Consider the following 27,997-nt stretch of genomic DNA (forward strand, 5'->3'; position numbering starts at 1 on the left):
ATTATTAAATAGTACAAACTATATATTATTCGACGTGCTTAAGCAAGACGAGAACAAATATATACTGCCGGTTTCATGCCACTCTGTCCATCTGTCCGCGAATATACCTCCTCCGTTATTAAAACAAATAAAATGACGAATAGGACGTCGAATGAAAGCTTATAAGCCAAGGATGGATTGAAATCAGCTGTAGTTGTCAATGTTAAATTATCATTTACTAATACGACTCATATTATTATTAAAATATCATTCCAGGTTTGTAATCAAAATTTGTGTAAGTATTTTACAAAAGGTAAAAATTGTAATAATTAAATTCTGTACAACTTACTAAATTCTAGTCAGAAGCTGTATACATGAACGCCACAAGGTTCAAATGGTTTCAATGGGACAGAAGTAATCGCATTTTATTGCTAATGTTTCTGCTACAGACAAAAAACCCACTTACATTTAGGTGTTACGGAATTGTTTATCAAAATCGTGCACTACTATTTGTGGTAAGTAAACTATAACTCAAAAATTATTAACATCATCATTCTCTTTGCATTATCCCTATGCGGGGTGGTCGGCTTCACTAATTACATTTCTCCATACAATTCTATCTTGGGTCATATCAATATTAATCCCCTGTACCAACATGTCCTCTCTAATCATCTCCCCCAGATCTCCTTTGATCTTCCTCTCCTACTCCTTCCAGGAATTTGCACTTCAGCAATTCTTCGTATTAGGTGATTAACATCTCGACGTTGAACATGACCTATGCTCTCTCATTTTGGCATCAATTGGTGCCACACCTAGACTTCCCCGAATATACACTCATCCATCTAAGCATTCTCATTTCCGCCACATGCATTCGTTGTTCCTCTTTCTTTTTCACTGCCCAACATTCAGTTCCGTACATCATAGCCGGTCTTGTGGTTGTTTTATTGAATTTTCCGTTCAGATTCACTGGAGTTTTTCTGTCACACAACACACCTCTCGCTTCCTTCCACTTCATCCATCCAGCCCTAATTCTACTGCATGCATCTCCATCTATATCTCCATTACTCTGTAATACCGGTCTTAGATATTTAAAACTATGTATTGCTTTTCACAATCATTTCACCACCCAAAGATACCATTTTATTTGTAGTACCTCCATCTTTAAATGAACATTCCAAATACTCTGTTTTTGCCCTACTAAGTTTTAAACTTTTTTCCTCCAGAGCTGTCTCCACAGTTCCAGATTTTGTTCTAAGTCTCTTTCACTATTTCCTACTAACACTACATCATCCAGCATACATTAAGCACCATGGAATATTACCCTGTAGTTTCGATGTTATCTGGTCCAAAACTAATGAGAATAAATAATAAGGACTAAGCACCCAGCCTTGGTGCAATCCTACTTTCACACGAAATTTATCAGTCTCTCCCGCCCCTGTCCTAACACTAGTCGTTACTCCCTCATTCTTATCTCTCACAATATTTACATATTCACCAGGGACTCCTTTCTTATTGCGTGCCCACCACAGAATCTCTCGAGGAACTCCATCATATGCTTTCTCAAGATCAATGAATACCATATGAGCGTTTGTTTCTTTATTCCTTTGTTTTTCCATCAATTGCCTTATTAGTATAATACAATTGATCCAAAAGATGGCATAACCCAGACATCCAAAGTGAAAGTTATCCTCCAACACCAAATTGTTCTATATGGTCGACATATTGTTCAGTAAAAAGTTACACCATTTTGAGCGTCCGGTTTGGGGGGGGGGAGATGGGGAAGAAGTCGGTAAATTAGTAGTTTTTTACGTTTTTCGTCAATATTTCTAAAACTATGCTTTAGCGTAAACAATGTTCTATACAAAAATGTTCTACATAAAATTTAAAACAAAAAGGTCCTATACATAATTGTTATAATATCAACGGTTCCAGAGTTACGGAGGGTGAAATGTGGAAGTTTTCGATACTTTTTATATTTTTTGGGCAATTGATGATGATTTTGGATGGTGAGGTTGACGTTTCTTCAAGGACTTATAACTAACATACCATCGGCCACTGAAAGAGCAAATTTTATTTACAAAACACAATCCTGTTAAAGAAAATTTCTTTCATCAGTAATAATATTATAAATTGCCCAAAAATATATATAAAGTATCGAAAACCTCCACTTTTCACCCTCCGTAACTCTGGAACCGTTGATTTTATAACAATTATGTTTAGGATCTTTTTTGTTCTAAATTTTATGTAGAACATTTTTTTATAGAACATTTTGTATAGAAAGTTTACGCTAAAGCATAGTTTTAGAAATATTGACGAAAAACCTATAAAAAACTACTAATTTACCGACTTCTCCCCCATCTCCCCCCAAACCTGACGCTGAAAATGGTGTAACTTTTTACTGAACAATATGTTGACCATATAGAACAATTTGGTGTTGGAGGAAAACTTTTATTTTGGATGTTTGGGTTAGGCCTTTTTTTGGACCAATTATACTATACTACCTCCGTAACTTTGGAACCATTCATTTTAGAAGGATTATGCATAGGACCTTTTTTATTTGAAATTTAATGTAGAACATTTTTTATAGAAGGTTGATCATGTTAAATATTTACGAAAAACGTAAAAAACTACGAATATACGGATTTCTCCCCTCTCCCCCCCAAACCCGACGTGTGACTTTTTTCCGAACAGTATGTATAGAACAATATGTATAGAACAATTTGGTGTTGGAGGGTAACTTTCACTTTGGATGTCTGGGTTTGGGTCTAGTTATACCACACTATATAATGAAAATTGCATCTCTTATTGATCTGCCCTGCATAAATCCAAATTGATTATCGGATATTTCGGTTTCTTCGCTTATCCGTCTATTACTCTCTCCCATATTTTCATGGTGTGACTAAGGAGATTTATAGCCCTGTAGTTTGTACATTGTTGTATATCTCCCTTGTTTTTGTAAACGGGTACTGATATACTTCTTCTCCATTCGCCTGGAATATGTCCAACTTCCATAATTCTATTAAATAAACCCGCTAGCCAACTTGTTCTTGTTTTTCCCAATGCTCTCCATACTTCCCCAGGAATATCATCTGGTCCGACTGATTTTCTTTTCTTTATTTTTTGAAGCGCTTGAGCCACTTCCACGTTTGTTATTTTGGTGACCATTGCTGTTACTATCTCCGTTAACTCCACAGGCTGCCTGTCAAATTTTTCATTTAATAAACTGTCAAAGTTCTTTCTCCATCTCTTTTTGACATCCTTTTCGTTAATTAGTATTTTATTATCTTCATCGCGGATACATCTAATCTGAATAAAATTTTTGCTTTTTTGCTCTCTCTTTGGCTCTTTTATATATCTTTGTTTGGCCTTCCCTGGTATCAAGTTGATCGTTATAGGTGTGAATACGCTTCTGCTTTCAAAAATTATTAACATATAACCAAACAATTCTATTTTACTTTTAACCCAAAGATAAATATTTTTAACTCAAAATATATCAATTTAATCCTATAATCTAGTCCATTAATGTTCGATGTAAACAGAGTTCCACTAAAGAAGTACGATATTGTTATCTATCTGTCAATTATCCATTATTCCTTGTCTTCATAATATGCTCTTGTATACGATCAGATACTTCCATCTTAAGTCACGCCTTGGTCCATCATGGTCCACGTAAGGATAATAATTATTATCGTCCTGATCTCATTTTCTTGCCTTTAGGGCTTTTCTTACTTCTGATGGTTCATCATCATCATCATCATCAATCAGACATGATTTGTCCATTGTTGAATATAGGCCTACTCCAGATATTTCCATCTCCTTGTGTTCTGCGTTTCTGCTATCCAATTATTAACAATTCTTTTGAGGTCGTCGGTTCATCGCGTTGGGAGTCTTCCTCGGCTTCACTTGACTGCCCATCGTCTCCACTCAAGCAATTTCTTCGTCTATATGTCGTCTTCTATTCTTGCAATATGTCCCGCCCATTTCTATTTTTGTCTTGTAATACGTTCGATAATATCTTCCACTCCGGTTCGTCTACAAACTTCCTCGTTTCGCCTGTCTCTCTCTCTCTGTCTCTCTCTTCTAAGCCTACGTCACTGACCGACAAACGCTCGGCCAAATGTTCGATTTCTAACTTGGGTTTGTTATTTTTATGCAGTTTGCGAAAGTTTTCGGAAAGCATAAAGCTATATTTTCGGGATAAAATTTTTAAATATAATTAAAAATAGTCATTACTGCCCTTTCAGCGTGGTGGTACTATTAATAGTATTATATCTTTGCGACTACTCTTTCTAGATTTAAAAAAAGATTTCAACATCAATTATATAACAACATATAATTTAAATCAAGATTGCTTAGGAGGACTATTCTCAGTAATGCGTGCGATTGGAGGTTTACATGATCATCCGTTTCTTTTGCAATTTAAATACCGTCTTCGTAATTTTATTATGGGTCGGAACGATCAAGTTATTTCACTCTCAGCTAATGTAAGTAACCTACCAGAAACAACAAACATGTCGCTTCAAAACACGAAAGAAGTAAGCTCTTTGAATCTTGATTGATACAACAATGACGTAGTAGATTCAGTGATGATAACCGAACCACTCTTTTGTCAATTAAATCTTCCAGTAACTTCAGAAAATGAAAACCATCAAACAGATTTTGAAATGGAAGAGTTGTATCATGATGGAATAGAAAATTTAGCTGATTTCATAACTTTCAAGCAACGACATGAAGAGAGTTTGGGCAGTTCTACAAATAGTAACACTTCTTCCTCGTGAGTAAATCATCTCTCAGAAGGGGGTTTAGTGAAGCCTTCAGAAATATTACTTACGAACTGTCGTGAACTAGAAAATATTTGTTGCCAATTCAATGGAGGCACTATTAAAGTTGGCATCAAAAATTATCAAAAATCTTTATTGGAAAGATCAGTTCATGTTAAAATATCTGGTGATGTAAAAAAAAACTATTTTTTAGATGTCGGATGTATTTTCGAATGCGATTTTTGAACCAAAAGTTGAAAGAAAAGTCTAAAATATAAAAAAAAAACAAAAATCGTTAAGTAAAATGAATCAAATATAATATTGTTTTTTTGTTTTTGTTTTGTTTTTTTGTTGTTTTCTTTTGTTTTGTTTTTTTTTGGGCCGAGGGATGTGCTTTTTTTCTAGTCGGCGTAAAGCTGAGCGGGAAAAGAACTAATCTAAGGGGATGAGTTTTGCTTGGAGAGTCTTAGGACTTTGCACCTCCTTAAACCATCCCAAGACAGCTGGGTACTCTCAACATTGATTGAGGGTGTGTAATCTTTGATTGCACCCTTCTCGTAGTGGCTCTGTTGAAACTAAACTTAGCGGATATAGACTACATAGAGAGTCGATAAACAATCATTGCAGTAATATGCAGATAGATAAAGTTATACCTGGAGGATAGGATAGTAATATTAACTCAAGTTAAAGCAACCATCAAAGCAAGAGTAGGTGGAGGCTGTCCACAAGGAGTTCTGTCACCTCTACTTTGAGCAACCTTGGTAGATGATCTCAAAAATCTCTCCACAGAAGACCTTTTTGTCTAGGATACACTGACGATATATCAATCGTCATCAGGGGCAGGTTTGCCCAGCTGGTGTCTGGGAGAATGTAAGCAGCCCCAAATATAGTTGACGACCGGTTTAAATAAGAGAGGCTGATAGTCAATTCTCAAAAAACAAATCGCCAACTGCACCAAAAGGACAGCATTACAAGGCGTAAAACTACCGGTGCTGGGAGGAACAGAGATTTCATTTGAAAAAAAAAATTCCTTGGGGTTTATACTGATTATAGGCTGAAATGGAATATTCACATCCTTAAAACCACACAGAAAGCTGCTATGTTCTTGGGCAAATGTAGAAGAATGTGCGGTGAGAATTGGGGCTTATTGGACCTTTTAAAAAGGGCCAGACTAACGAATGTAATCTAGAATTAGAGGACCACAATAGATCTGAAAAGGTAGCAGTGGAATAGGCTAAACGGCCACCTCTTTAAATCTATCTAAATCTATCTACTTAATTTTGTTTTGGTAATTTTAATACTTTTTGAAACTTTAGTTTTTTTATTATTTGTTAACAAACCATCTTTTATTTGACGCGGTTTATTTAAAGTTTTCTGCATGTCAAGGAACTTCTTAAATTTTTGCAGTGAAAAAACTATTACGTTTTTTAGTACAGTATCTACATAATATATTGTATTATTTTACTGGTATGATTATAATAATTCATCAAAGTACAAATTAAACAGTGTAACAGAACATACGAACGGCAATTTCAGTTATTTAATAACACGAGAATGTATAAAACCGTATAAAACTCTATGCTTTCCCATAAGTCTCCGTATAAGTTTGTCGGGCGCTGACGTCATGCGCGCACCGGTTAAAAGTTGTTCTCGAAGTGGCTTTATCTCTGGTTGTCGTAGTATCATGCTCGTTTCTTACTCTATTTCTTAAGCTTATTCCAAGCATTGATCCCTCCGTCTGTCGTTGTGTCCTTCTTAATTTTCAGCTAATGTTTTTGTGAGGACTGGTTTGCAGGTTCCTTCTCCGTATGTGAGGACTGGTAGAACGCGCTGGTTAGAAGCTTTCCTCTTTAAATGGATTGATATATTCATTTTAAACACGTCTCTCATTTTTCGGAATGCAGCCCAGCCTAAACTTATAGGTCTGGATTCCGCATATGAAAAAAAAGTTGATTAATAGCAAGCTGAAAATTTTTTAATAGCTTAAGGGTGTCTAGTCGGACAAACTTTGATGTATGAGAACACTAGAACAGGAGAAGTTTTAATTGTGGAACAGGTTAAAAATGTGGAACTTTAGACTACGAAAACGTCGGACAGAACTTCCAAATAATTTGTTACCCTTTCATTAAACTGTCCTGCAAAAATCAGACTGCTGGTTATTACCAACTGGGCATTTTAATGAGTGGAACACGTAGAACATTTCAAATGACAGGAATTATGACAGGTGACAAATAGCAGTCTGATTTTTGCATGAGAGTTTAATGAAAGGGTAACAAATTAATTGGAAGTTCTATCTGAAAAAATCCATGGGACGTTTTCGTGGTCTGAAGTTCCAAATTTTTAAACTGTTCCACAATTAAAACTTCCCCTGTTCTAGTGTTCCCATACATCAAAGTTTGTCCGACTAGACACCCTTAAGCTATTAACCAATTTTCAGCTTGCTAATAATCAACTTTTTTTCATACGCGAGATCCATATTATTAAATGAGTAAAAATAAATTTCGACCAAGAGTCAGTAATCTGTTAATCGAGATACAATAGTACCAAGCGGCAACAATGCGTCTCAGATTACTTTAACGAAACGTGGTCATTTTGTACTCTAAACCGAGTAAGGTATGAAAAAGAAAAAAAAAATAATCGTTTTCGTTTTGATTCAATTCGAGTCTCTTGCCATACTCTAACACCGTGTTTCGGGGTCTACCCCTTTTCAAAGAGGCTATGCAAGTAGAGAACAGTCTAACCACACTTTGCTGCAAATATTTTAATATATGCAGTTCTTCTTCGTTTCGTTATGATTCAATTCAGTCTACTTGCATAGCCTCTTTGAAAAGGGGTAGACCCCGAAACACGGTGTCAGAGGATGGCAAGAGACTCGAATTGAATCAAAATGAAAACGATTATTTTTTTCTTTTTCATACCTACTCGGTTTAGAGTACAAAATGGCCAAGTTTCGTTAAAGTAATCTGAGACGCATTGTTGGAGCGTTCTCCTAGCGGCGCCGCTTGGTACTATTGTATCTCGGTTAACAGATTACTGACTCTTGGTCGAAATTTATTTTTACTCATTTCGTCATTCCCCGTTAGAGGACAGTCTAACCACACTCTGCTGCAAATATTTTAATATATGCAGTTCTTCTTCGTTTCGTTATGATTCAATTCAGTCTACTTGCATAGCCTCTTTGAAAAGGGGTAGACCACGAAACACGGTGTCAGAGGATGGCAAGAGACTCGAATTGAATCAAAACGAAAATGATTTTTTTTTTCTTTTTTTTTCTTTCTTTTTTTTTATCCACATTATTCTTCTGAGCAACTCGCATGTTTGGTTGTCTCGCGTTAACCTTATTTCATGACCCAAATAAACATATTTTTCCATAAGTTCCATGTGCAACTTCTTGATTCCTATTAGCTTATTGGGGATGAGATTGGTAATAATTTTCGTTTTTTCCATAGTTGGACCCCGTTATGCAACAAGGAGCCAATTGACATTAAGTTAGTTTGGAGATATTCAAGGAAAACGTTTTATTTGTTTAAATAAATTATTTCGATATAAAAATAATAATAAACGACATAAAAATAAACACTTTCATTATAATTTATGGGGTTTGGGCATACAACATTAACCCTTAAGTACTTAATAACCAAAGAGCTACCACCACAATGCTCATACTGTAGATGCCTGATAACTAGAGAGCGGAATATATGCAACACAACATTCCTAAAATATGCGCATATATATGCATTACTTTTACTACAAATATGCAGGTATTTTTTCTAAATTTGTCTAAATATGCCAATGCATATTAAAAATACTCAAAAATAAAACAATATATTAAGTCGTAAGATCTTCAGAAAAGTTGCCTTCAAAAATACGTACAACTTTCCTCAAACAATCGAAGCCCTCATTTTTTTCTAAAACATTTTTTAATTTATTTCTAATTGTAATCCCTGTATTGCCGGGAATTTTTTGACAATGAGCAAAAAAGTGTTAACAAGATTAACAGAATCACTTAATTGTAAATTCCTTTGTTCTAATGACTTTATTAGATCTGGTAAAAAACTAAAATTAACTTTTATGAACATAAGTTCTTTAGCAATTTGTACGTTACTTAAAGAACAAAGTACGTTACTTAAGCTGAAGAACAAAAGCGGAATTGTCTACAATTTGATGGATTTTTGTATTTTGATGCTTCTCTCTATGTCCGTCTTTATAGAAGTAGAAGCGAATTTGTCGAATAAAAACACTCTTTCCAGAAAAATTTCTTTTGTGGGACATGATGCTTTTGTTTGTCAGTTCCTCATTTAAAAAATGAAATGTGAAAATGAATGTAACTTACGATTTTGGAACAGGCCTTGCAAAATACTTTGTCTCCACTTAGCTTTAACTCGGGAAAACACTTTATCCAAGCACTTTTTTGAATGGTAGACATATTTAAATTTATTATATACCAATCACTTCAAAAACACTAAATACGATACAACCTTTACTTTAAACAAATGTTGGCCGGAAACTGACAAAATAATTATTAGACCCTTAAAAGCAGGTAGGTACCTACGACTTGCTACGCTAATAAAATAATGTTTTTCTGGGAACACCCAAAATTGTTAAATTCAGGTAGTAATGGGAAAGTCCAGATGAGCGATAGATAGGTAAATAACGAGCTCGTTCATATCGAAGTTATAAAATTCCAACTAAGAGAGGAAAATTTTAAACTTTTATATAATTTATTTTTAAAATATGCAAAATAAATCGGGTTTAGCTTAAATATGCAATGTTGTGTTTGTTGTCTGAAAATATGCAATATATGCATCTATATGCATTTTGCATATATTCCGCTCTCTAGTTATAAGAGTAAAACTCAAGCAAAATGTTTGATGTTTTTGTCACTGGATGATCTGCAAGACGCTAACTGATTTGGTATGCTGGTATGCTTTGGTAATAAGAACCGAGTGTTGAAAACTTTCGGAGAACTCAATGAGAACAAAATCCCATCAGGTTTGCCGAAATTGTTGCAAACCTTCACTAACGGGGACGATACTTGAAACATAAAATTGAAGGGTAAACATATCACACAAATGTTCTGTAGGGTTAAGGTCGGGTGAGCCAGCAGGCCACTCCAGAACAATGACATCTTCTGCTTCAAGGAAGCCTGTAGTCACTTTGCTGGTATGAGAAGATGCATCATACCTGGTGTTTCATTGGGAAAGTAACATACGTTAACTGTAGAAAGAGGACACTTAGGCGATCTCAAAAATACCATACTTAATGGATCTTACTCCATTAATAACAAAGATGCTGGGTGTTTTATCTATTTTGCCATTTTATTTATTGGTTCATAACTTTTTAACCACACTGTATATTTATTTTATATTTGGCACGCAAATATCATTTAAGGTTTACAATAAATTAATTTATTTACAATTGTAAAAAATCCAGATCCGGATCCCCAAAACAACACCCTGTACATTAAATTTTTAAAAATGGATTTTTCAGTTGAAAAGAGGATGAAAAACTAAATTCAGTGGTATCATTTGAATTTTCGGCAAAATGATTTTTCTGGTGAAATTTTGAATTTGAATTCGGAAATTAAGTGAATTGCGAGAGCTCTAAGTAGAAAAAAATTGAAATACAGCTTACAACTTGTCAACCTCACTGTATATTGATTTTATATTTAACACGCGAATATTCTTTTAGGTGACCAATCAATTAATTTATTTACAATTATAAAAAATCCAGGTCAGGTTAAAAAAATATTGTGTAAATATTCCGACCCAGAAAAACACCTTGTGTATTAATTTTCTTTAAAATGGATTTCGCATTTGAAAAGAGGATGAAAATAGTATATTGTGCAACAAGTGCAGAAAGGTACTAATTTCTCACGAGTTTGAAAAGTTGCGGTACGAGCGCAAGCGAGTGCCGCAATTCAAACGAGTGAGAAATTACCTTTCTGCACGTGTTTCACACTATACTTTTTCTACAAGCACAGTTTTTCCTAAAAATAAAAATCACAATTTCCAAACGACGATTAATTATAATAGGTACCTATGTGATAAATTTTAAACTGTATTTAATTAATACCTACTAATCAATTTAAATTCCTTATACCTAAATAAATTGCACAGAAATCAGTTAAAAATTAATGCACTGCCTTAATTTGTTTAAATTTAAACAATTATTACACATTATATTTATGCAGTCACGGATTTACACAAAACCTACTTCATTCGACGTCTCTTGCACATGTTGCTAAATCCTTATTGGTTACTTGATAATTATAAAATGTTTAATAAGAATAAAATTGTAAAATAAAACAGTTGTAACATCCATAATTTAGTTTCTATGCTATAGTTAAATATAATAATTGTCTTATAGGTTATATATTTGTCTAAAGTTTAACCACGGATGTAAACAGAATATAACGTTACTCAGAATGCGGTAGTCCACGGATGTAAACAGAATATAACGTTACTCAGAATGAGGTAGTCAACTGTGCAGAAAAGAACTTTGCGGCACAGAAACGTCACTTTTCTGCACACTAATGTCAAATATCTTATACTGTGAGAAAATATCAAGTTTGCTAACATAAAACCGTGCAGAAAAGTGCACTTTGAATAGTGGTTGTAGAAAAACAAAATTAGTGGTATACTTTGAATTTTCGACAAAATGATTTTTCTGGTAAAATTTTGAATTTGAATTCTGAATTTATGTCAATTGCGAGAGCTCTTGTAGAAAAAATTAAAATGCGACCTAATTTTAATTAATACCATTATTTAATCTAAATTGGTAAAATGTTAATATTTTAGTGTTTTTTTATTATGTGTAAAAAATAGTTTTTGGCGAATATTCATCTTTAAATAATGAATAAATAATAAAGGGTCAATAAAGAATACATCACTTTAATCAACAAAATAGCTAAAAATTATAACAAAGCGAAAATTTGCAGCATAATCACTATTCAAAACTAAAGTAGGTACTTATTCAAAATTACCACCATCAAAAATTATTTTTTTTATACGTAGGTACGGTAAATTTTTGTAGTTAGGTACCTAGCGTCATGTGTACTGTGTGTGTTGAGTAAGTGTCTTGTTACATTGCAAAGTCGACGTCATTGTCTTTGCAAAGAGACGCTAATTGTATCCGAACGTCTGCGGTCCCTCCGGTGAGTACCGATCCTACAAGGACAGAAACTATTTTCATTTATTAATTTATAATAAACGAAAAATTTCTGACCCTGGTGAGATTCGAACTCACGACCATTCGGAACTTTCGATCCAAAGGTAGGCGCTCTTACCACTGAGCCAGAGAGGGGATCATCAAAAATTATTGTTATGTGTGCAAATGTTAATATTTTACCAATTTAGATTAAATAATGGTATTCATTAAAATTAAGTCATATTTTAATTTATTTTACTTTGAGCTTCGCAATTCACATAATTTCAGAATTCAAATTCAAATTTTTACCAGAAAAATCATTTTGCCGAAAATTCAAAGTATACCACTAATCTTGTTTTTCATCCTCTTTTCAAATGCAAAATCCATTAAAAAAAAATTAATATACAAGGTGTTTTTTGGGTTGGAACATTTATACATTATTTTTTAATCCGGACTTGGATTTTTTAAAATTGTAATTAAATTAATTGACTGGACACCTAAAAGAATATTCGCGTGTTAAATATAAAATCAATATACAGTGTGGTTGACAAGTTGTAAGCTGTATTTCAATTTTTTTCTACTTAGAGCTCTCGCAATTCACTTAATTTCAGAATTCAAATTACAAATTTCACCAGAAAAATCATTTTGCCGAACATTCAAAGTATACCACTGAATTTAGTTTTTTATCCTCTTTTCAACTGAAAAATCCATTTTAAAAAAAAATTAATGTACAGGGTGTTGTTTTGGGGTCGGAATATTTTTCCAATATTTTTTAAGCCGGACCTGGATTTTTTACAATTGTAAATAAATTAGTTTATTGTACGCCTTAAATGATATTTGCGTGCCAAATATAAAATAAATATACAGTGTTTTCAAAAAGTTATGAACCAATTAAAAAAATGGCAAAATAGATAAAACATTAAGTGTGGTATTTTTGAGACCGACTAAGTATCTTCTTTCTACAGTTAACGTATGTTACTTTACCAATGAAACACCCTGTCTCTGTAGTATTTGAAAATTAAAATTTCTCTTTGCCCTGATAACAAATGACAATAATAAACAATTTATTATAATTTTTTATTAAATGAATTAAAATAATTAAGTAGTAATCATTTTTATTATTTTAGGTATATCGTATGCTACATTTGTGTATTGCATTCTACAGATGTATAAACACCTAAGCATTGTACAATATATAAAAATGACAGTCAGCGTCCTTTTTGTTGAAGAAGTCAGCTTTGATAATTTTAAGAAAAATTGGATGTTTGGGCATCAAGCTATTATTTTTTTTATTAGCTAGTTTTTATTTTTCACTTAATCACTAATTAGTTGTAAAATTATGTAATATTGTACATATGTAAATAATATACGAAAAGGAATATTCTCACCTTAGTCTATCTTACCATTCCGAGGCGCGTTTCGCTCCTTTTTCTATTTCCTTTTCCTTTCCTCGATCTGACTTTAGATCGTATACGTATGCAATATTCGTCATAAAGCAAATTACTGAGAAATTACTAGAGTTTAATAGGCGAACATTTCTATGTCTGATTGACTTAAAGAAAGCATTTGACAGAGTAAGACTCAACGATGGAATATATCTTCTGTGCAATAAAGAAGTTCCCATTGATATCATAAAAATTGTTCTGAAGCTATTTCCTTGTGGCATTTTTATAATTACGTATTTTTTATGGGAAATAAGCCACAATTTTACTAAAAAATGAATTTATTAACGTTTCCAAGCCCAAATCGGGTTTCGTTGTCAAAATACAAAATACTATTAAAATAAAACAAACATGTTGTTGCTAAGTAAAAAAATTCTTCTAATAATTTATTTAATCTGACTCATTTATATTGGCAATTCAGACGTATATTATACATTTTAAAGTAGAAGACTTTAAAAGCATAAAAATCTTAGCATGTGATCTGTCTTTAAAAAGACAACCAAATGCAACGATGACAGTAAAATTCTCACGTTAGAGATTCCATAGTAAATCACGAGGGAAAACCAGGAAAAAACCTCGTGATACTATCCCGACATCGTAAGTATTTGGTCTTACATTTAATCTACCTTCAAAAAACTAATACCAAATTCTGATTTTATTATGTTTAAATTATAAATAATATTAATATTACATAGATATACAATAAGTAATACTAAAATATAAAATTTGTACTAACTCGATATGTTATTGACTTACTAATCGTGGTATTTTCTTTCTATTGACTTCCTCTTTCAGTATGGGTAACCACATCTTACTGCATTCTACCGAGGAATTTGCGACACAATTGGTTTCATTTAGCATAATTAGAGCCGCTTCTTTGATTTTTCTCTTTTTACTATCTATATATATATATATTTTTTTGAAAATTAATGACACCTCATTACAGTAAGACACCACATTTTTATGGAGTACCGAAAATTCATAAAGCGAATATTCCACTTAGACCCATTTGTAGTACCATCAATTCTCCTTGTAGTGAGCTCTCAAAATTTTTATTAAATATTATAAAACCATTTGCAAATAATAATGACACATTTATAAAAAATACACAACATTTTTTAAACAAATTAACAAATATTGAATTTAATCCAAATAATATTTTAGTAAGTTTTGACATAAACAGTTTATTTACAAATGTGCCATTAGATAAAACTTTAAACATAATTAAAACGAAGTTAGAAAATGATAATACATTGACAACTAGGACAAAACTAAATGTATCAGCTATAATGGAGTTATTGACATTATGTACTAATAATACCTATTTTCAACTAAATAATGAATTCTATAGACAAAATTTTGATCTAGCAATGGGCTCTCCTTTATCTCCATTATTGGCTAATATATTTATGGAGGATTTCGAAACTAATATCATTTCTAAACAAAATTTAAAACCCACAGTATGGTGGAGATATGTAGATGATGTGTTTTCAATATGACCTCATAGATCAGAATTGTTGGATACATTCCTGAATATTATAAACGATCAAGAAGAGACAATAAAATTTACAATGGAAAAGGAATACAATAACACTTTGCCTTTCCTCGATGTTTTAGTCTCAAAGAAGGATACTGGATATGAGACTCAAGTGTATAGAAAACCAACACACACCAACAGATATCTCAATTACAAATCAAATCACAACATCAACGTTAAAAATTGAATCATTAAATCCTTATATTATAGAGCCAAAATTACTTGTTCTAACGAAAATTCATTTTTAGAAGAAAAACAATCGTTAACATCTGTTTTATTAAAAAATGATTATCCTTTATCGTTTATAAATAAGGAATTGACAAGATTAGATCGAATGGAACAGAACAACTTAGAACGGGATCCTACAACATTCACAAGAAATAATACGAGGAAAATAACAATACCATATAATAAAAGGACTATCCGAGAAACTTAAAAAGATAGGAAATAAATTCAACATTTCAACAACATTCAAAACAACAAACACATTGAGATCTATTCTATCTAAAACTAAACCTAACAATGAACAAGAAAGAACAAAGAATTGCATTTATAGAATACCTTGTGAATGCGAACAATTTTATTTAGGTGAAACATCAAGACCATTAAACGTTAGAATAAGTGAACATCAGTCTTATATTAAAAACAGAGAATTTGATAGATCTCAGATATGTCAACACGCATGGGATAATGAACATAGAGTTCAGTGGAGAGATTCAAGTATAGTCCTGAAAGAATCAGGTAGTAAAAAGAGAAAAATCAAAGAAGCGGCTCTAATTATGCTAAATGAAACCAATTGTGTCGCAAATTCCTCGGTAGAATGCAGTAAGATGTGGTTACCCATACTGAAAGAGGAAGTCAATAGAAAGAAAATACCACGATTAGTAAGTCAATAACATATCGAGTTAGTACAAATTTTATATTTTAGTATTACTTATTGTATATCTATGTAATATTAATATTATTTATAATTTAAACATATTAAAGTCAGAATTTGGTATTAGTTTTTAGAAGGTAGATTAAATGTAAGACCAAATACTTACGATGTCGGGATAGTATCACGAGGTTTTTTTCCTGGTTTTCCCTCGTGATTTACTATGGAAACTCTAACGCGAGAATTTTACTGTCATCGTTGCATTTGGTTGTCTTTTTAAAGACAGATCACATGCTATGATTTTTTTGCGACGGATATTCTTGAGTTGGGATTGATTTCATGTAATCGAATGAACTATCTTGTAGTAAAGTCGTCCCAGAAACGCAACTCATATATATTGGCGATATCATTTTAAAGTCTTCTACTTTAAATTGTATAATATACGTCTGAATTGCCAATATAAATGAGTCAGATTAAATAAATTATTAGAATAATTTTTTTAATTAGCAACAACATGTTTGTTTTATTTTAATAGTATTTTGTATTTTGACAACGAAACCCGATTTGGGCTTCGAAACGTTAATAAATTCATTTTTTAGTAAAATTGTGGCTTATTTCCCATAAAAAATACGTAATTATCATAAAAATTATTGAAAACATCTACCAAAACAATAAAACGGAAGTCAGAATAGATTCATAACTTATAGAATCTACAGATATAGGCAGCGAAATAAGACAGGAGGACGCATTAAGCCCTATGCTCTTCATTTTAGTCATGGATTAAATCATCAAAAGCGTCAACAAAGGAAGAGGATACAGAATGAGAAACAAAGAAATAAAAAATACTCTGGTATTGTTACTAGGGATGGGAAAAACCTACTGGTTTAAACCTAAAACCGGTTTTTTTACTTCGCAATAACCGGTTTTACGGGTTGTTTTTTTTTGTCCCGGATATAACCGTTTTTTTCTTTTTAAAGTAGAAACCGGTTATTAGGTTTTTACGGTGATTAGGATTAGGTTAGGTATTATTTCGGATCCCAATCATAATTATTATTCTCAAGTAATTATTCCAAACAAAACCATAATTCAAATTTTATTTTATTTTATAAAATACAGAAGCAAACTGAAAGTGCAATCTCACATCAGCCAGAAACAATTATTAAGTTTTATTATAATATTTCCTTGAAAAGGTATTTGCAAGCATAATATTTACATAAGAAGTGATCTGGTTGAATTAGACGCAAACGTGATCTATTTTTCACACTTAACTCTTGACATTGAAAGTGGGTAAATGTCTTTTTCTGATTACCAAAAATAAAGCTCTGACTATGAATATCGAATTACTGATTACGAATGCGAATCTCCTAGAATTTCGCTAGGTTTTTAAAACGATACACTCATACAGGAAGTATTAAATGATTTAAAATATACCTATTCTACAAATATAAAACCGTGTTAAAAGCAATACATGTTCTTTCGATAGTACTAATTTTGATCATATTGATATCGAGTCGAATGGAGTATCGAAAACTAAAGTGTATTGTAAATGTAACTTTGTAACCTATTGGATTAAAAAAACCGAAAACCGGTTTTTCCAAAAACCGGTTTTTTGGCCGGTTATAACCGCCAGGTTAAACCGTAAGCAAAAAAACCGGTATAACCGAAAACCGGTGTTTTGTCAAAAACCGCCATCCCTAATTGTTACTCTTCGTCGATGTTACCAGTTTTTATAGAAGGTATGCGAAGGTAAATAAATACTTTTATTTTCTAACAAACCAAAAAAAGAATAATAAGAAATCAAAATCAGAGAATCACAAACTATTTATTCTTATTAACCAAACTATAAAATTCATAACTATATCTGTAATTATTTAATCTTAATTGAAAATACAAAAAAAAACAAAAGAAAGAGGTAAAAAGCTCAAATAAAGTTTATGTTGCCTCTAAGAATATTCTTTTCAGCGTACACCAATATTATAATTGTTAAAACTACCTATGTAATATGTTTAGGTACTATTTACAAAATAAAAAAAAAACAAGTTATTTATCTGACTGCTGTATCGTATGTGGCGGTGGTGGCTTAGACTGGCAAAAACAACGTTCTCTTAAGATAAAAATTGGTTTGATCCTACCTTATTTTTGTTGATGTTATACAACGTGGACAATGCCGCACGGAAAAACACACAACTCTCTAATTTCCTTTATTATTTGTTTTCACGGGCACTTAATAGTTTTTCCAAGTATATATATATATATATATATATATATATATATATATATATATATATATATATATATATATATATATAAATCGCTTCACTAGAACCATTTAGAAAGATAATGAATGCATTTTTTTTTTATTTTTTCATTTTAAAAGGTAGATTTTATTTTTTTCTCAGCTCAATAATTAGTATTTTTTACTGATCCGGAATATGTTTATTAATTTTTTAAGATGTTTGTGATTTTCAAACATTATCAAATTTTTTACATAGAAAGAGCGTCAAATGACAAACAATATTGCGCAAGAAAAATTCAAAAATTGTTTATACCTTTGTTGTAAATGGCGCTCAACTTTGAAAGTCTGTATATCGGAAATTACCGAACATAACCTAACTTAAAAAAAAAGAAGCGCCTTTTAAACACCTTTCCAATCAGCTTTTATAAATTTAATTTGATTTAGTAGTTTAATAGTTATTTATGATATAAGTGTTAAAAGTACACGTTTAAGGCACGCATGTGAAAGTTTCACATGAGTGCCTTGAAAATGTGCTTTTTAACACTCATATCATACAATATTTTTTCTACAAACGTAATTAAAGGACAATATCTACAAAAAATTTTACTTGAACTTGATTGACTGACATTCCAATTTTATATTTTTTTGACATTACATCAAAATTGCATATACGGTCAATACGAAATACAGTGCCTTAAACATTTTTTAAAGCACTAGTGCCTTAAAGTAGCATTTTTAACGCTCGTATGGAGTGCTAAAAATTTCATTTTTAACACGGTTGTAGAAAAAATATATTTTATTTGTTTATAAGCAGAAAAAACAACGTTTACTTAAAAAAAATGCCTGATACCATGCTTTTCAACCGATTTTAATATTGTAAATTGCAAAAGAAAGGTACAGTCTTCTTCAATATATATAAAAAATTCAACTTGCTATCTGCTTCATTTTCAGTCCTGCAAAATTTTGAAAAATTGCATTTTTTTGCAAAAGCTGGATTGCAAAATTATTTTGCAAAATCTATTAAATCAATCTTATTAAAATGTACAGTACTGTTTTACTATATCTTAAAGTTTTTGTGGGTGAAACATGAAGGTATTGCTATTTTACAACAAGAATGAGAATTATTAAAAATTTTAGCCCATTCTATCTCGTAGGAAATTTAATTACGCAACTTTTATGTCAGTGCAACCTTTCGCGGAAATGAGTACTTTTAAAGTTATAATCAAAAAAGGAGAAAGAAATCTAATTTTTTCTTCATTTTCTGATATTTTGATTATTTAAACAATGTTCCGGACCAATTTGAGTGGGAGGATAAGTCAATTATTATTATATCAGTTATTTCCAAGCAATTTCTACAAAAAAATTTAAGTCGCCTCTCAACATCCAAATGTAATCATATTTTTACAGATGCGCCCTGGCCTATAAAAGAAACAAATATTTATAATTAGCAGCCAATAGGAAAATGTTTCTCACTTTATTTAGCTTCTATTAATTAAAAAACCTACTGCTAATATTATTATTTGTTAGTTTCATTCTTGGCCTTAGACAGCCAAATGAAGACCTAAATCAAATCAAAAAAATCTGCATACAATATAGTTTATTTTTAAATCATGAAAAAAATTTCTACAATCTTGTTTGGAGAGCTGCACACTTTTGAAGGTAATTTTCTTAGGAAAAGGCAGTTTTTGTATTTATTTGATTCAGAGTTGGACCACCATCTCCAGATAGCTATTTCTGCATCTCATGCGTCCTCAGTAGAGCTATGCAGTCACAACTCTAAACCAAATATCAACAGCCTGCCTATTTAAGGGAAATCACCGCGAAGCAATAATTACCCCTTTGATACGCAAAACAGCGACATATCTCGTATAACCAGTAAGACGAAAAGCCTTTGTAGATACAAAATGTACTACAATTAAATGAAAAAAAAGTTGATTAATAGCAAGCTGAAAATATATTATTAGCTTAAGGTTGTCTAGTCGGACAAACTTAGATATATTAGAACACTGGAACATGGGAAGTTTTAGTTGTGGAACAGGTTAAAAATTTGGAATGGTTAGACCACGAAAACGGCACATGTATTTTGTCCGACAGAACAGACTTAAACTCTCCGAACAGAGATTAAACTCTCATGCAAAAATCAGACTGCTATTTATCACCAAATGGGCGTTTTAATGAGTGAAACATGTAGAATATGTCAAATGACAGGAATTATGACAGGTGATAAATAGCAGTCTGATTTTTGCATGAGAGTTTAATCTCTGTTCGGAGAGTTTAAGTCTGTTCTGTCGGACACAATAAATGTGCCGTTTTCGCGGTCTGACCGTTCCAAATTTTTAACCTGTTCCACAATTAAAACTGCCCCTGTTCCAGTGTTCCCATATATCAAAGTTTATCCGACTAGACACCCTTAAGCTTTTAACAAATTTTCAGCTTGCTATTAATCAACTTTTTTTTCATACGCGGGATCCAGACCTATAACTCTCATTACAGGAAAAAATTAAACAAATAATAATAATATAATAATTAGTGCGTTGAATCTAGTAGGCCCATGGCTTGATTGACCATTTTTCTCCATCCGTTCTTGTCCCATGTCCATTGCTTTCATCGTCCAATTTGTGACGTTGAGTCTTTTGAGATCATCTTCTACATCCATTTTCCACCTTGTTCTGGGTCGACCTCTTCTTTGACGTTCTCTAATAATCATACCTGATAGTAGCATACTCGGTAGTCTACTCTGTGGTACCATCTGTAAGTGACCTAGCCATATTAGTCGTTGGCGCAAGTAGCACCGAACGGGTTTATTAAGTCTTTTAAGGATGCTTTAAAACTGTGGAATAAAACTAAAATTAAAACCATTTGGTTTTTACGTAAGCCTTAAGGTTGCAATAAAACCACTTTCAGCATAAATGGGCCCACTCCGAAAGAGGTCAATAAAACCAAAAATAAAATCCTTCTTAAAACTTAGTTTTCTTAAGCAACTGGTTTTAAAGTTGCTGTGAAGGTGATATTAAAATCATGTTAAAAGAGACTTTCAGTGCAGGCAGTTTTATAGCAAACTTAAAAAGGTTACTTAAATGGAGACTTTTAAAGACAATTTACCATATCCAATGGTTCTTTAAACCCATACAGTTCCCGCCGAGAGGAATGAGCGGGCCCCGGCAAGAAGTGACGAACGGGCCCCCGGCAAAAAGTGAAGAGCGAAAGAATTATTGTTCAACTTTTATAGAAACAAAATTACCAATATAGGGGAGTGCAATTAGAACGAAAAGACACAATGTTTCGGAAAAAATCAAACAAGGTTATATTTTTCTAAAACTTTTTTTGTTAGTTTATAAATATGTTAAAGTAAAAAGTTCTATTCACAAATTTCGCCGCTAATTGTTTATTAATTGTTTAAACAATAACAATTGTTTTGTATAAATAATGTTAAGAATATGGGTGAATTCAACATTTTATTTTGATAAAAAATGTTTTTATTTTAGTTTTGATTATGCTGAACCCGAATCTGACATTACAATTTGCAAACTCAAAATGGCGGATTCAAAATGGCGGATTTTTTCCTAAAAATCCTTAAAAAGTAGTTGTAAAATCCGAATTTTTAGATAAAACGTGTTTGTTTGCATATATGTGGATATTTTTGAGAGCTTGCTGAACCTGAATCAAATTTTGATAATTTAAATTATAAAATGGCAGATCCAAAATGGCGAATAACTTAAAAATAGTTGTAAAATCATAATTTCTTTACAAAATGTATTTATTTCTACATATATTTATTTTTGAGTGCTTTGATAAACTTAACTTAAATGTTAACATTATAAACTATAAAATGGCGGATCTATAAAATTCGGATTTTATAAAAAAACATAAAAAAGAACATTTGTCTAAAACATTTATTGTCTTTATTTTTAACAGGTTGTTGAATCTGAATTAAAGATTAACAATTTAAATTTCAAAATGGCGGATCCAAAATGGCAGATATTTAAATGAAAAACAAGTAGAATCCAATCAAACAAATATGGAATTTCATTCTTAAAAAAAAGATAAACAAATAATTTTCACAATAATATAAAAAATTAAAATGTATTAGAAAGAAAGAACAAATTATTCAAAATCTATCTCTTCAATATCACCTCCAACTACGCTGACATCTTCGCTTTCTTCAATTTCTTGTTCATTTAAAACGGGACAATTCAAACAGTCTTGTCCGAAACAATGAGAATAATATTGATAAAATATAATATTTTATATTTGTATATTAAGTGTTAGACCATGCACAGCTACTTATGACGAATAACTTTCTTCATAAAATTAATAATAAAACAGTTTTCATAAATAATAAATGAACATTTAATGATGGTTATAATTAATTTGAAACAATATTTAAAAAAAAACAAATTTTAGATTAGAAGGATATAATTACATATTGGAACATAGTTTTTAATTACAAACCACTTTTCTTTATAAAAATTTTCGATATTGTGAAATATAAAGGTACTTTACTCTTGAGTGAAATTCATATTTTTTGACATACCTCGTACAAAATTAACAAAATTTGATATTTGATGATTGCATCTTATGTTATATACGATGCAGAGTATTTCATAAGGGATAACTTTTTTTCGTAAAACTGATATTAAAAAAGTTATCAAAAGGTTCCAAGTTACGCAGACATACTGTATAAGAGCTAAAAAAAATTTTTTTGTTGTACATTTATTATTGTTAAAGCTTATTATTAAATGTATTTTAGGTAAGTTTTACAGAAAAAAGTTTTGATCACTCTGTATATACATTTTTTCAGCTGGTAATTTTAGGTTTTTGTATTACATTTTTGTTACCTTTATTAGTTTTCTCAAAAAGAAATTGTTTATTTCATTTCCAAACTTAAATAATTCCGTGTTTTTTAAAGACTACATCCTAAGCTTTAAGAAAATATTAAAAAAATTGTATTAGATTTATTCAAACTTGAGTAATTATCATCATCATTTGGCTCTACAACTCTATGTGAGTCTTGGCCGCGTTTACTATTTCCCTCCATTGTTGTCGGTCCTGAGCAGTTATTTCCCATTGCTGTACTCCCATTTTGCGTAGATCACTGGCTACTGCGTCCTTCCATCTCTTTCTTGGGCGACCAACTGACCTTTTTCCATCGGGCCTTTCCCAGAATGTGGCGTTTAGAAGTCTTTCGTCACTTGATCTTAGTACGTGACCCGCCCATCGTATTCTGTTTGATTTAATGTAGCGTACTATGTTTTCATCTCCGTATATTGTCTGGAGTTCATCATTGTGTCTTCTTCTCCATTCTCCTGTTATCTCTTCTCTGCAAGGCCCATAGATAGTCCGCAGTATCTTTCTTTCAAGTACCAGTAATTTTGTTGTTTCCCGCTGATTCAGAGTCCAGGTTTCGCTTCCGTACGTTATTGTGGGACGAATTATTGTCTTATATACTCTTATTTTTGCTGGTCTTGAGAGTATTTTTGATTTAACCCTTAACTTGGCGGTGTGTACTCCAGGATACGTTGTTTATTATAATTAATTTCTCTATATATACGTAAAGTTGCCGCGAGATTTTAAACGTACCTTCTCTATAAAGTATTCCCCTAACCAATAAATTAATTTGAATGCCATACACAGAGATTTCCACCAATGAGAGAGCGTTTTATGTAAGCGTGCTAAAAGTGGCTTCCAAAAAAGTGTTAGTTTGTGTCATTCGCAAAGTAAATTCATTTTTTAAATGTTTTAAGTTATTATATGAATTGGTAAACTATAATTCTAGATAATTAGGCCTGCAAGAAATAATCGTATAAAATAATATTCAGGATTTGTTTATAAACAAACAGATAGGATCACTTTGAAAAGTAGTATCTCTGAAAATACATTGCCAGGTTAGCGGCAATTTAGATAGTATCCTTGAATATACATTGGCAGGTACTGATGAAAATTGAATGAGTATCTTTTTGGATACATCACCCGGTATACGGACAAATGCTAACTGTTTCTTATTAGCTACTTTGCCCATTAGAGAATTAACAGAAAAGTGATAAAAACATTTGGTATATTATGTTTGTAATGATTTATCGTATGTTCTTATCTACTCCAAAAGCTTGTATGTATGTCCCAGCTTGTATCTATGAATCATATATGTATGTCCCGTCAATATTTCTTGAAAGTATTAGTATAAAAAAATGTTACAGTATGTTTTCATATTATCGAATTCTATTTTTTACATATTAGGTATATACAGTACGTCTATAAAGTAACGCATAAATTCATTAGATGTTATCTAAATAAACATAGAAATTCCCGAAACAGATCGATTTTTATTTTTAAATTACGATTTTTTGGCATAATACTAGTGACGTCATCCATCTGGCCGTGATGACATTATCGATGACACCGAAAAAGAAGATTTGTAGTCACGTCATATATTCGTAGAATATACCTGGAGAAAATGTCAGAAAAGATCTTTTCGGACACTTTCCAACTTTTACAACCAAAGGACGATGCCGAAACTGTTGCAAAGGGCAAACAGCAATGAGTTGTACAAAATGTAGGGCGAGATTATGTTTGACGGAATCCCGTAATTGTTTTTATGATTTTCATAATAACTAAATTTTGTAATTTTTTATACTTATAATTACTTTCTACTTTTATTTTTTGAGTGTTCCAAGTTTTATTTGAAGTTTTGAATTTAAGTTTTAAAAATAAATATTTGATCATCATTGTAGTTTATTTATAATTTATAAATGTACATGATTATATATTAATTGATACAATACTATGTGTATGGTTGAAACCCCTACACAAAAAGCCATCTATTCATAATTGAAGTAACACAAAATTCCACAAAATAAAATGACAACATTAAACAAATCTACAAATGTTTCGCTAAAAGTCTTGAAAATTCTAAAGACTTTTAGCGGAACAATTTATTGTAGATTTTTTTATTGTTTTCATTATATTTTGTGGAATTTTGATAATTTTGCTTTAATTCAATGGCCCAATAATATTTAATATATTGGTCCAAACTACAAATATATATCTTGGCAATGTATCTTTCTAGATACGGAGGTATTTTTTTAATAACCTGGCAATGTATCTATTGGGCATCAGTACTTGTTTTGTAGTGTTCCTGGCAATGTGTCTTGCGAGGTACATTGTAATGTACGGTACGCCTAGTAGTGTATCTTATGGGATACAATGTCAATAAAATGTCAAAAAATTTAAAATAGAAAAAAAACTGTAATTGACTCTGATAAGGGAGCCCTCTAAAAATGACATCCAGTAAGCAAAAACATTTTTCTTACAGCGGTTATAGGCGCGCCAAGTTAAGGGTTAAGTAGGGTCCTTAACGAGTAATATGCCCTGTTTCCTGCAATAATTCTGGCTGCCACGTCCTTTTCATAGTTAGTTTCAGATGTTATGATCGCTCCCAAGTACTTAAATTCTTTGACGACTTCAAAATTGTATTCATTAATTGTTACGTTTTGTCTAACCCTTGGTCTTGGGTTCTTCGTAACCACCATGTCAACCTAACTTGAGTAATACCGTATTAAAATGGTGGGAATTCTGTAAAACTACGAAGTATTCAAAAATTACATTTTTTGAGACATCGCATTATTTGAATTAAATTTTTGAGATTTTTTTTGAATGAAACATCATTTAGTAAGATGATTGAGAGGTAAGTTGTGCAAATTTTAGAGCTTTATAGCTAAAATTGTATTAGTTACACATTTTTAAATCATTTTTAAACAAAATTCATGTAAGGCTCACTTTCCGCCCACACCGTACTTATGTCCATACATTTTTTTTTATTATAACCGTAAGATAGCTTATTTCGTCTTCTTTCATGTTCAATTTGTAAACTTTCTTTTAATCCATTAGTTAAAGAATTACATTAAAAAAACTCAACCGTGCACTTCTTCCAACGCTAGTTTACAGTGCGCCAATGTGTGTGAGAAGGGTGACTTTAGCGTTATAAATAAAAAAATACAGAAGCTAGAGATTTAATTTTAGAAAAATCTTTATATAAGGCTTTTTTTGTAAAATTTTCTGAGTTTTTCAATGGTCAAGTCAGATTTTTTCTAAAAATTATATTTTCGGAGTTATTTAAAAAAACATCAAACTTCGCTGTTCATTTGTTTAATAAAAAATGAAGCACCCACTTCTCGAGTAGAACTTTTTGATATGTTGTTTATTAAACATTTCTTAATGAAATTACAAAAAGTTTTATCTTGTTTGATTTTTTCCGAAGTAAAAATCTAAATGCACTCCCCTAAATGTTTATTTCTGCGATAAACTTTTATTTATGTTTTTTAACAGCAGTAAAATGTATTTAAAATTAAATAAATTACATACGTTCTTCTTTTTGTGTCAATTAATTTAATTAAAAAAAATTATTTTTGGACACCCTGTATAAATAATTATCTTAATGTTTATATTACTGAATAGATAATTGAATTATTTTTCAAATGAGCTAGCACACGACCCCTATTCTAATTTAAAAAAATAGTCGATTACGTCATCACGCCCAGATGGATGACGTCACTAGTATGTTATATGTCAAAAGATCATATTTTAAAAATCGAATAACTTTTGTATTTACCATTTTTTTTCTAATTGTGTAAATAAAGCAGTTTACAGGGGGGTCAAAATATCGTGAATAACCCTGTACCTATATATATATGAATAGAGAGAATTAAATTCTACACAATTTTGATCTCTTTCATTGTTTTGCTAAAATTTTCAACGAAAATTGTTCCAAATATGATTTCCTACAATTTCTTTTTAACAATTTTTTTCACGCGTTTGATATTTTTCGAGTTAAGTGGGAAAATGGTAAAAAGTGGTGGGGGGAGCATAATTATTGAATTGTATCTTGTTGTATGAACCAAAATTGTTTAGAATATGATTTTCTATCATTTATATTATTACAATTTTTTCGTGCGATCAATATTTTCAAAGTTAAAGGGGAAAATAGTGGAAGCGAAGAAGAAGCATAATTATTAAATTGTCTCAGTTATTCTTAAATTTACGACATAATTGTACATTAACAAAATTAAAGAGAATTATATTTTATACAATTTTTGAAACTTCCAATGAAACACCAACCAAACAAGTACATACCAGATATAAATAATAACTTTTGTGCATTACGTTCACTTTATTTTATTAACTAGCGTGTTTTATTGGTTGAATTTGTCTGTCGATATTTTAAGTTTCATGGAAGCTACTATATTTTTATAAAATCAATGGAAAAATTTCAATAGTTGGCTGTATACCATAGTTTAAGAAAACTTATGCAGAAGTAAAAACTTCAAATTGTATACTGCTATAAAATCGTTTATTAAAAAACTTCATAAAATGTGCAAAACGTTTTCGTTCTAATTCAGAACATCTTCAGTGCCTAGAATGAAGTATTTCCACGTTAGGTTAAGGCAAAAAAGGTTAAAATTGTGACTGTTAATGAGAAAACAAGTGGAGAATACTTACATTCTGCTAAGTAGTTGAAACTAGCACACTAATTAAAGTGGTGACATCATAATATATGGTTCACATGTTAGATTTAATAAAAAATATGGTGAATACCAGTCGATGTTAAAAGATTAATATCAGTACATGCTTAAAGGGCAACACGCTTTCCTGCTCGAAAAACTAGGTACTTGCCAGTTCAATGGGCACAGACCAACTGATAAAATAGGAAATGTACTTTCAATATAACATGACAGAGAGTCACATGACAAGATAAGATAAAGTCAATTTTTGGTTAAGAACTTCAAAAGTGTAGTTTTTAGTTCGGATTTTAATTAAAATGTAATGGTTGTTAATAACTGTTTGAAAATGTAATTAAAATTGTTTAAAAAATTAGAATCTATTGTAAAGTCTAAATTAGCAACTCTCTATTCCAGAAAAAACTTTTGGATTGTAGGATTTAAGGTTGGTATAATATATGGTTAAAAGTGTGACATCATCGCTTGTAAAATGATAAGGTGAAAGTTAATTTAGTAAAATAAAATAAGA

General features: G+C 31.3%; 1 long non-coding RNA gene across 1 annotated transcript; it reads left to right on the forward strand.

Moving 5' to 3' along the window:
- Positions 1–84: 84 nt before the first annotated feature.
- Positions 85–13,275, forward strand: LOC126885698 (uncharacterized). The gene is made up of 2 exons (XR_007698432.1): positions 85–494; positions 13,016–13,275. It is a non-coding gene; the product is annotated as an uncharacterized LOC126885698 (long non-coding RNA).
- Positions 13,276–27,997: the final 14,722 nt, after the last annotated feature.

The sequence above is a fragment of the Diabrotica virgifera genome, chromosome 5 (assembly GCF_917563875.1).
Source record: "Diabrotica virgifera virgifera chromosome 5, PGI_DIABVI_V3a".
NCBI lineage: Eukaryota > Metazoa > Arthropoda > Insecta > Coleoptera > Chrysomelidae > Diabrotica > Diabrotica virgifera.